We start from the raw sequence: 11,718 nt of genomic DNA, 5'->3' as shown, positions 1-11,718 counted from the left end.
AAACAACAAAAAAAGGTTATCATTCTTAAGTAAAAGCTACAGATAGGGTGAGCCAGATGCCAAACTGATTTTATTATGCCTGTACTTTAGCATAAATAGGCAACTGTCAAAATACAGCATCTTGTCATTCGACAAAGTGAAATTCTACTAAATTGAATCAAGTTGAACAGAGAGACGACTGTAGTTTAGACAGGCACTCCCTCCCCTTCTGACATTGTGGGCCGGCTTGGCAGAGTGCTCAGGTTTCAAATGAAAGAAATGTGTTGGAATAGAGCAAGTGATGAAAAAAATGTCCTTAACAGGAACTTCATTAATTAAGACCCAAGAGGCTGACAAGCCCTGAGCTAATATCTTGCAGTGTTGGGGTGAAGGGTATATATTACTCGGAGCTACAAGCCAGATTTATCCCTATTATCAGGACTGGTGGAGGTTTCTACTGTAATTTAAACAGTATTCACTGTTGGAAAAGAAAAGAAAAGAAACACAACATCAATAAAACTGAGCACGTCGCACTTCTGCTAACCTTAGGGCAGCGTGCAGCTCTCATCATTTATAAAAAATCTAGGCTATCAGTTTTAGGGTGTTATGCTGGTGCACATCACCAGAGTATCTCTCAAAGCACCTAAAGCAGATTAGCCCTGAAAACAGATTAGCCCCAGACTGGCTTCACAGCAGTTTTCATGGACTTATTGACTTCCTCTGGCATTTTGATATTCACCTTGGACAGGATAGTGTCTCAGTTTGTTTGTCTATGAGTTTTGAGGGTTTTTTTTTGCTTTCCACAACTAGATTTGACTTTAGGCTGGCCAAGAAGGTAGTTAGAGGGGTACCACCTAAGGGCATTTTGAGCATCTTGCTTACAATAGTAGAAGAGACATTACAGAAGAAGGAGTACAGCATTTCCTGAAGATCAGATGTACCTTATCTTCTGTAAGATCTATAAAGCAGATTTTAACTTCAGGTTTTTAAAGTTGTTCTGCCTGCTTTAATGCTGCATGGTATTTTTTCATTGTAGGACCCTGTGTTCATTTGTCTCTGAATGTTTGTCTGAACTTTTTCCATGCCATACACCTCCCTTCAAGCTGGATTTCTGTGGAAGAATCATCAAAATGTTTCAGCCCTTTGTAAGTTGTAGTGGTTTGAACCTTGTTTTCCCCAGAGGCTAAGAGAAGTGGTAGACCCCAAGGGGTGGAAACCCCTGGAAGTTTTGAAGTTCTGTCCAATGGGCGCTCCTGCAGAAATGTAAACATACCACAACCAGACCGGAAGAGATGAGTGGTAGTTTGGTTGTTGTTAGGAGAGGTGGCCATGTTGTAGAGCCACGAGGTAGGGGCTCTGAGCCCCTTGGGGCCTCTGGCCCCCTCCCAGCCCCTGGCTGGGGGGCTGCAGGGACCTGGAACAGCATAAAGCTGGGCTAGGTGCCTGTAGTTATGCCGGGAGATGTTTTCTCCATGGGCGCAGAGCAGCAGCCGACACTGACCAGAGAAACGGTGGCAGAGAGCCAGAGATAAGGACCTGAACTGGAGGAGCAGCAGAAGCAACATGCAGCACCGCAGAAAGGACTCCTGGAAGGAGAGCCGAGGAAAGGAGAGCCAGCAGCTGAGAGCTACAGAGTTCTGGGGGTAAGACTGTACCACACTCCCCCAAAACTCCCTTGAGACCCCTCTTGGAGAAGAGGGACATGGACTCCTATTTTGGAGAGCAGTTTTGGACATGCAGCACCAGAGAGAGAGAGGAGCTGAGAAGCTCAGAGCGTCCCGGAGCTGGACCGGGACGGCCAGATGGAATGCGGGGGGAGTTGACCTTGGCTCTCCCCCCTCGCACTGCTGACACGGTGGCAGCCTGAGAGACAGGGCACAGAGGCCCTGCAAGAGATACCAGACCGTCACGAAGACCCCCCCTGTGTCTTCGTGATATGACGTGGTGAAACGACCTTGTCTGGGGTTACGAAGTCCACGGAAGACCCCTCGGTTGTGAGGCGATGGGGCCGAGAGAGGCTTGGATACCTCCCTCGTGAGAGCTGGCAGAAAGCCAGCTATCAGCTGCTGCATGCATGAGAAGAAGAAACCTGCTGCCTCAGAAGATGCTGCTGTTTAAGGACTGGAAGGGATCTGTCCTTCTTTCCCTCCTGGACTTTTATTTGGAGGGGAGAAGAGATCTGATCCATTGTAAATACATATGTCATGGTAGAGATAGTTTGTGATCATGTGTATAATGTGATATGGTATTTATTTGTACAGTCATTGTAATATATTCCCTTTTCCCCACTTTGAGTCTGGTGTGTTTTGTTTGGAAAAACCCATCTCACATTAGGTTGAGATGTGGGAGGGGGAATGGAGCTAGGGAATTGGATTTTGGGACTATCTCAAACCATGACATAAGTACAGAACCCAGAAAAAATATTTACTTCTGTCAAGCAAGACATGAAGAGAGTGAGTTGAGAGGAGTTAAGACAAGGACTTAGAAGTCTAATGAAAAATAAAACCAAGAACAATTAAAATCGGAGTTTGGTTGTGAAATGGCTCAGGTGTGTCCTGATGGAACCTGAAAGTAAAAAGATAGAGATACTGGTAGAAAGTCACATTCCTGGTCATGATGTAGTTGCATGAACCAGGCTTCATGTCTCCTGTAACCTGCATCACTTTTAATCTAATTTCAGCATGTGGTGATAATGAATTATTGTGATAAGGAAGAAAGAACAACCATCTTTTCAATCAGGGAGTATTTATTTATTTATTTCATTGAGTTCCTGTCCTGTTCACTGACAGAGACAATGACCCCAAAGCACGGAACTACCACATCTGATTGGGAAACATGAAATGGACATTTTTCACTGAGGACAATAGAATGGACAGGGCAGGGATTAGGGTTAGCACCTTGCTCACTGTGCTCTCTTTTGCAACAAAGCAAATGAAAGAATCAATAGACCTTGCAATGAACCTCCCATTGCCCTGAGCATCTGTGGGATTAACATAAGGTAGAGAAAGAAGAAAAAACCTAAAAATTGCAATGTTGCAAAGGAGATTATAAAAGAAACTGGTTTGTTATCTTTCTGTTTGACATAGGAGGGAGCATATTTTTAAACAAAGCCTTCGACTCCTGGAAATTTCATCTTTTCATCACAGACTAACAGACCTCCCTTCCTTTCCTTCTGCTGGTCAGTCCCAGCCAAAAGCCACAGTCCAACGCTCATGCTCAATAGACTACATGGGATAAAACAATATACACGCTAGGCTACCAACAACTGGTAGTAATCAAGCTATTGAACTCAGGGGAGTAAAAGAAAAGGAGTTTGACCCAATTGCCAAAGCAATAAGAAAATGTATCCAAGGCTATTGTAAAAAGAAGACGAAAAGAGGCAATGAGAAAATTTTATTTTGCTAAACAGAAATTGCTTACTAATATCAAGCACTCTTCAGGGCAGAGGAAACAGCCAGATGCCTCACTCAGGCTAACAGCACTTTTGCAGACATATTTATCTCATAGATTTTCACCTCCAACTGTCTGGCAGTTTAAGAAGCCTTAATGCAAGTAGACTGACCATCAGATGTTTCCAAGTAACTTCTCCATCCACCAGTTTAGGCCATATGAAGGTTTGCATCCAAATTTAGATACAGCTTATAACCCATGCCTGTCTCCATTTAAAACTTCCCTTCACAGCAGAGAGCAAAACACAATTTTTTTTTCATTATTAGAAATGGGATAAGACTACAGTTCTGTCTGACAGGTGAAGTGAAATTCTTCTGCATGGAATTACATAAAATTCTGGAGTACTGCATACATCATTTCTACTGACTCCATATTTAAAGAAAGTTTGAAAGATTGGAAGGCAAGTCTCAAGTTACTGGAAATCATTTTCAATGAGAAACTCAATCTCAGTTAAATTTCTTCATTCCATGGAGTTTATCAGAAAGATAATTGAGCAGTAATGCAATTAGATTCTGTGAAAATGTTCTCAAGGAGGAAAGACCCAGCATACAACTAGTCTTTAATCAATCAGAGAAAGGGATAATGGGAATGGAAGCCTTAAAAATTACAAATGGAAATATGACAATGGAAGTGATTATTCATTATCACAAACTATAAGGAAAGCGATGAAATATTTGCCTGTGGAAATTTTAAAGGGCTATAAAAATGTCAAAGATATATTTTAGCCAATATAGTATTATGGCTTTATCAAACAAAAATTATTGGAATATGTAGGCAGGTTAGTGGGGATAATCTGATAGGTGCACCTCCATATTAAATGTCTTTTCATTGCCCTTCTGGCCTTAAATTCACTACCTAAATTAATCTACCATGGTGTCCCTGTTCCAACCTTGAGCACCTATGAAGCCACAGATCTAATCTTTGCACAATGAGCACATGATTGAGGTGCTTTGGCACAGCTGAGGGTGGTGAGGCCCTGGCACAGGTTACCCAGAGAAGAGGTGGCTGCCCCATCCCTGGAATTGTTCAAGGCCAGACTGGACAGGCCTTTGAGCAGCCTGGTCTAGTGTCGCTGCCCATGGCAGGGGATTGGAACTAGGTAGTCTTTCAGGTCCCTTCAAACCAAAACCATTCTGTGATTATGGTATAAAAACTGGAAATAAGTTGCATGGATCTAGTTTAAAAGTCAATGCAGGCTATGTATGGCTTTTGTACACAATTTCCTAAATGAGCTGAAAAAAGTTTTGACTGCTCTAGAAGGCTGCTGATGCTGTCAGCCTGCGCAGATCTTCTCTGTGAACTGAAAACACATAGAGCAAACTGCGATTTATCAGCATAAAAGCGCTGCCAAGGGAGAAATGAAGACCTTCCCAGTCTCTCACATAGAGCCTTTGCATTCAGTCTACCTTCACAGAAGTAATATTAAGTAAGCTGAGGAGACTGCCTTACAGTTGTTCCCAGGCTCCTTTGTGGAATAGCTGGCAGAAAAGATGGGAGGGAAACGGCTGAGAAAGGTGAAGGATAAAAGGAAAAGTTTGAAGTGAAATGTTCCACTTATTTAACTGACTAAAGTTCACCATCTGTGTAGAGTGTGTTGAGAGCCAAGGAATTTGCATGTTACAGCGAACCGTTTATGAAATACACAAATGTATTTATAAATATATTATACAAATTTTCTTGTAGTTAGGGGGTTTTAACAGTAAAAGACCCTATTTACACTAATTTTCATAATGTTACAATAATCTTTTGCTATAAGGGATCAACATATTTCTAAAAATTCTTAGGATTTCATAGATAGTTTCTCAGGATTACACACTTTTTCTCATGTAAGATATTTTTTAGCATTTATTTGAAGTTTTCATTTCACTTCCAAAATGGAGCTTTTTTTCCCCCTCCAAATACTCCCACCATCATTTTTAACATTTTAGTATTCTGATTTTTTTTTAAATTGGACTGTACAACATATATTAGGTTCAGGAAGAACATTGCAGATGAAAATGTTCCACTTTATCGCACAAAGTGACCTCCTTAATCCTTTCTGACCCATAAAGAGCAAAACACTCTGGAATACCAGATCACACTGACATCTCTCTGGGTTTTCATGAGGAAACTCACTTTTATCTTAACTTTGTGTGAAAGGTTTTGGATTTGCAACTCTGGAGATGAGAAGCTGGAGGCTCAGCTGCTGTGATCTAGTAGATAATGGCACGAGACGAAGTTCTGGACCCATCTGGTCACTTGATGGTACTTTGTGTGGATAAAGAGAGAAACAAGAGAAGTTGCCCAGAGGTATCTTACTCCTGTCCCTTCTCTTGCAGTATTTATCAGTCTATCTGCAAGTACAGCTGTAAATTATTCTGCATCCTAAGCACTCAATCTTCAGCTAAACTTTCTACGCTTCTTTAAGGAGATCATGATGGTTGTTCAATACTGTTGAACCCATAGATTCTTCTCCCTCCTCCACGAAAACAGAGCTCAGGTTTTGGTAAATAAAATGTATGGAGGGGTCTGCCCTAGTCTAGCGCTTTCAATATGGAGTGATTGGATCAGGATGAGCTGAAAAAAATGGAGAAATGGTCTGAAAGAACAGGGTGCAATCTGATAGTAGGACATGCAGAAATCCAGATTGGAGTATGAGTAATCAACTGCTCAAATAGAAGATGAAGACTGGCAGCTTTATTGAAAAAGATCAAGGTGTTACAGTGGATCAGAAGTTGAGTGAATGTATGTCAACACTGTCATGCTATTGAATAAAAAATAGGTCAACACAATAAACTGCAGGTAGTCCACAAGACTGTGAAGCCCCCACCCCTTCTGCTCTCTTCAGTATTTTCATGTCCCCAGCTGAGATACAGCATCCAGTTCTGACACCTCTCTTAGGGAGAAGAGAGAAGCTGACCAGGGAGAAGCTGACCAGAACAGCAGTGAAACTCTCACAAGGATGGAAGAACAGCTAGAAAACCTAGCCAGGGAGGAAAAACCGAAAGAACAATTTTTAAGACAATAAACCTGCAACAGCTCCTGAAGGTATCTTCTATATATTCCTGTTTATGTGCAGCGTCCATGAAACATGTTCACTTTCTTACTTCAGCCAAGACACATGAATACATTTCACTCTGTCCCCGTCAGTGATGACACACAGGGATCCATAGAGTCCTGGGTCTCCTCACTCAGTCTCCTCCAAATTTGGCTTTGGCCTCCTCATCTCAAGCCTTCAGACAGCTCCAAACCTGTCAGCCAGCAGGTCAGGGCTCTCCACAGCTTTACAGCTCCTGGATAAGGAGTTGGCTGGTCCCTGGCTGCTGTGTACAAAATAATCTGAGTTTAGGCATCAACATGTAGATGATTTCTTTCCTCTGTACAGCAGCATCTTCCCATCTAAATTACAAGAGCTCTTATTTGCCTTTAACTAAGATTGCAGGAAAGTAGTCAGCTACAAGCTGTAAATGCAGATCCATTGCCTTTTTAGCTCCAGGAAACGGCAACTTCTCATCTTTAGGGCCAAAAAATTCACTATAATAAAGCATATACTTTCATAAAAAGAGCTGTCATTCAGTGGAGCTGAAATAGCATCTGTATGAATAGGCAAAAGCACAGCTACTGCCACCGGTGTAGCATTTGAAGTAGACCAGCCATTGATGCTCACTGACTATGAATATATCTGTGATTTACTGGATTTTCTCTGCACTAGCCAGAGTAAAACAGGTGAAGGTTGTAGAACCATGTGCACTTCCATTGCAACACTTACCGTTGTGCTAAGCAAAGGCCTTACTGATTAAAAACCCACAAACAAACAAACAAAACCCAAAAAGGATGCATTTTTGTAGCGGAATATTTGATGTAGCAAAAAGTGTACAAACACTTGCAAACAGATACACTGAACTGGGTAAATTGTGGACACTCCCATTTAAAAACCTGGCCATGATTGACCAGTGAGTTCAGAACAATTTCCAAAAATTGTTTAATAAGCAATCATTAATATGGAATAAATTCAAGGGAATTGTGGAAGAAAAAAAATGAGATAGGACTTATTGGTTACATAATTTTGTGAATTATTAGCCTGCAGTCTACACATACCACATATATCTTATAAAAGAAACTAATTTTCCTAGAAAAGAAGTCTTAGGATAGACTCGAGTTATAGTGAATATTCCAGCTGCTCAAACTGATTATATCTCCACGAAAACAATTCAAGCCTCTGTTTATTTTTTTCAGCTATAGTTATTACTGAATGAGAAAGCTGTGACTCCAGGTGTTGCGTATGTGTACCCATGTAACAATCAGATTATTGACACTCTACTCCCCTTAGTATTTAGGCAATATCTCCAATGAAAAACTTCTCTTTGAGGTGATGGAATATTAGATCGGACCTTGTTGTCGTGATCAGTCCATGAAATGAAGCCAAACACACAGGAATTCTTTTTAAAAATATGTTGAGTGAATCATCTGAGAGCATTGCAAAAACTGAATAAAGGTGATATTTGGAGAAGAAAATACATTGTTTTGTTTCAAATCCATCAAACATATCCATCAACCCACTTTATGGGTAGATATGTGCATCTACACACACATATATGCATGCACAGAGACAGGTACGTGCACACACATATTTACATGCATATAGATAGTTTTATGGCAGGTGTCTCCAAATGGCAGTGTTCCCACAGAGTCTCCAGTTCTTTTTCTTGGCATGCAAGCAGACTTTTCTGCCATGTAAAGACATGCTGTTATGCTCTTAAGAGTTTTAATTTTCTGGCTAATTGTTGACAGAAGATCATGAAGTCTCAGGGCACCCAGTCAACCCTGAGACTGCAAGGGAAAGTGAGGAGCCCAGACACACTTAGCAGCTCTTAATAACTTGTTGAATCTGAACTTCTGTCAACTCTGGCCTTTATTTTTCCCTGAATTTGTGCTTGGAGCTGTTTTCCTTGTTGAGACATCTTGGGAGCCAACAACCAGCATGAAAGGAAGGATTGCTCTGCCCATCCTTGTAATCCTCTCTCTACGGGAGAGGTGCAGACATCTAAATAAAGAAAATTGCACTTTGTATGTCACCAGGCTCCTCATCCATCATGCTGTTCAGCCAAAATATGTGTATATATGCCTCCAGTGAGCTATCTATGGGGGAATAGAAGAGAGAGCAGGAGGGATTGCAATGTCTGCCTGGTTTCTAAGAAATGGACTTCCAGCCTAGGAAAAAAAAGTTTTCAGATTAGAACACCACAGCCCTTTCTGATTCATTGCCTTGGAGAAGTAAGAGCAGCTTTGGCATATACCTCTGTTATTGTGTGCCAGCTCTGAGAGAAGCCACACTGAGAAGCCTGGGGCCGTACACCGTAAGCAAAAAAAATAATCCACCGCAGTAATTGCTTCTTGTTAGTGCAGCTCAAACCCACAGATTGCAAAAGGTTAAGCTTTTGGTATAAAACCTAAATAGAGTCTGTCATGTTGTTCCCTCATAAATACAGTACTCTACTGTTTAGTTTGTTGTTTAAATCCTCCTCTTGCCAGTCCCTGGGCCTTCTGCAGATGTCTGAACATAAGAGAAGCTTGCTGGTGTCAAATTCATTTTGAGACTAACCATTTATTTTGCTTTGTTGGTTTGGTGTTGGGATTTTTTTGTGTGTGTCTGCGTGTGTGTTTTGTTTTTTGGTTTTTTTTGGCTTTTTTTTGATGGCTGTTTTGTTATTCGTTTTTTAATTGTTTTTTTTTTAATTCTTATTATTTTCACTGGAATCAGTCTTCCCCATTTGACATGCAGAAACGCACACACACGCATACACACATATGCTCATGGACCAACATCATGGCCACTTGCCAAGGAGAAGGTCAGGTCCTCAGGCCCCGAGCTGGTGGGTTTGCATAAGTGCACCTACTTCACTGTGAACACCTTCACTGTGGAAGCACACCTGAAAGCTCTGTAACAGTGCTCTGGTCTCTCTCTAGGGAGGCCATGGAGAAGCCACAACCCCAACCTTGCCTTGGTTTTGGCAAAAAAACAGATTTCCAAGCATTGCTAACCCCGTCTCAAAAACCTCTACACACAATTAACTTGGGGAACTCATCGCCACTGGATAGAATTGAAACCAAGGTGACACTGATATTCAAAATATGGATAGTGAAGTGCACCACAGAAACATCCAGAAGCACAATCGCTTGCATAAGAATATGTGCATAGGGAAAACAGCACTGAATTTACATGTTCAACAGGCAAATTTCTGTGGTCTACACTCATTAACAAATTGCCTTAAAAGGCAGTGAAACAGTTAACCCAGTCTAAAGCTCCTTGCAAAAACTGTGTATAAAAATGTAAAAATGTTGTTTTCCTTCTCTGTATCAGCTTGTGTCCCAATGAACTGCTATAAATTATTCTGCAATACAGATTCTGAGTAGTACAGTTAAGCTCATCCCAGATAAGAAAGGTTTGTTGTTTGCAAAGATGTCATGGTTTTACCCACAGTAATAATGTATCCCCAGACACAGGAATCTCAGCCTGCTCGTGTGAATCCTCGTGACTTGGTACAGTGGGAAAATATCTGAGTTTAAGATGGGTCAGAAGACGTGAAGCGAGTGATCAGCAATTCAGTCTCCTGAACTAACCTCTGGAAACCATTGTACTAAACTCAGGGGTGAAACAAAAGTTCATCTTTAGCCATTTCAGCACGACCTAAACTGTGCTTTTCAGGCTGTAAAGACAGTGGAAAAGCATTTCATAGCAATTTCTGCAATTTAAAAGTATTTTCATTCAACAGACTTTAAACAGATTTCATTTTCCAACAAAAATTTTTGTGAAGCAACTCATTTAAGCACTTATCAGTAGGACAATCAGGATATAAAATCAACTTGAGAGTGAATGAGATCTTTAAAAAGCAATTATTTTGCTAATGGTTAAGACAATAATTTCCCTAATCATTTTAATTAAAAGTACATTGTAAAAAGTAAAATGAAACTAATATTGGCAATCGTGCACCCACAAAAATGCATCAGACCATTGTCCCTTCTTTAAAAGAAGCAGTTTAAAGACATTTGTTCACCTACTCTATTCTTTTGCTTGAAGCTATTAAACATTCAGTTACACTGATTTCAGATTGTGATTGTGTTTTGTGTGATAAAAAAGGGAATGTGTTAGATTAGATTTACTGACTGTGGAGCCCAGATTACAACTGCTTCCTATTCACTTTAGAATGAATACGAAATTATTGGTTTAAAAATCACTTTATGAACCTCAAACCTGATTCAAGTCTCATTTATAGGGTATTTTACAAAAGCCCATCTCAGTGTCTGACCTCTGTCCTGACATCCATTGCCAGATTCCTGCTTCACCAGCTGGCTGGCCACTAGTCTGGGTTTCATTAAGCATGGCCCATACTCTCCTGAGCATTTCTGTTGATGGTCTCTGCTTTGGTGGTGGTTAGTTCTGCCTCTACTTCATCACTCCTACTCTTCCCTTTTGTGTCTCCCCTCCCTTCTGCCCTGCCTCCCACGTATGGAACTCACCCGCAGCTGCTTCTCAATCAGCCCTGTTGGGTGCAGAGGCTCTCATTATGAGCCCAAGACTTGCTTAATTTCCCTCTTACCCAGTACATCTTCTTGTAACCTTGCTGATGTTCTAGCTAAATAATTTTTAGCTATTTCCAGGCCACTCTCTGTTCTAATATTACCAAACCCTTCAGTGCAGTTTTTCCCTGCCTCACTTTTGTCTGCCCATCATTCCTTTTGTCTCCCTTTCTTCTTGAACTTTCTCCAAGTCAGATCCCACTAGTGCTTTCAAAGGTGCAACATCACCTTCCTCTTTTTTTATGCCATTTCTCTTACTCCCCTTCTATCTCACATAACTCTCCTTCCCTATTTCTGATACAGATGGGGACATTTGTATTCCTCCTTTAACACTGGCAGCCCCATCCCACACGACATCTTTGCAGATTCTGTCTGTAATTCCTCTGAATTTTTCACTTTCTTTTCATTTTACTTCATTTCATACCCTTCCTTAAAACATTGTTCTCCTATTGCACCTCCAAAGATACTGGTCAAGGTTTGAGATACCAGCATACTTGAGTGCTGATTGTCGCACTGGGGACACAGCCACCTCTTTTTCCCTGCCTTACATCTACTGCTGCTGTACAAGATCACATTACCAACATTTGGAGAGTCACCAGGACCCACTGAGTCACCAGAAGGACCTGTGTGTGAGCCATTAGCCCTTGGAAAACACAGTGTAAGACAGCTTAGGTGGGAATTTTATTAACACAGGGTCTGTATTTATACAGCTCCTAGTTGGGACCTGACCCT

This window comes from Pipra filicauda, unplaced genomic scaffold (genome assembly GCF_003945595.2).
Source record: "Pipra filicauda isolate LSUMZ 115617 unplaced genomic scaffold, ASM394559v2 scaffold54_size4384275_pilon, whole genome shotgun sequence".
Lineage (NCBI taxonomy): Eukaryota > Metazoa > Chordata > Aves > Passeriformes > Pipridae > Pipra > Pipra filicauda.
Note: the sequence above shows the minus strand (reverse complement) of the source record.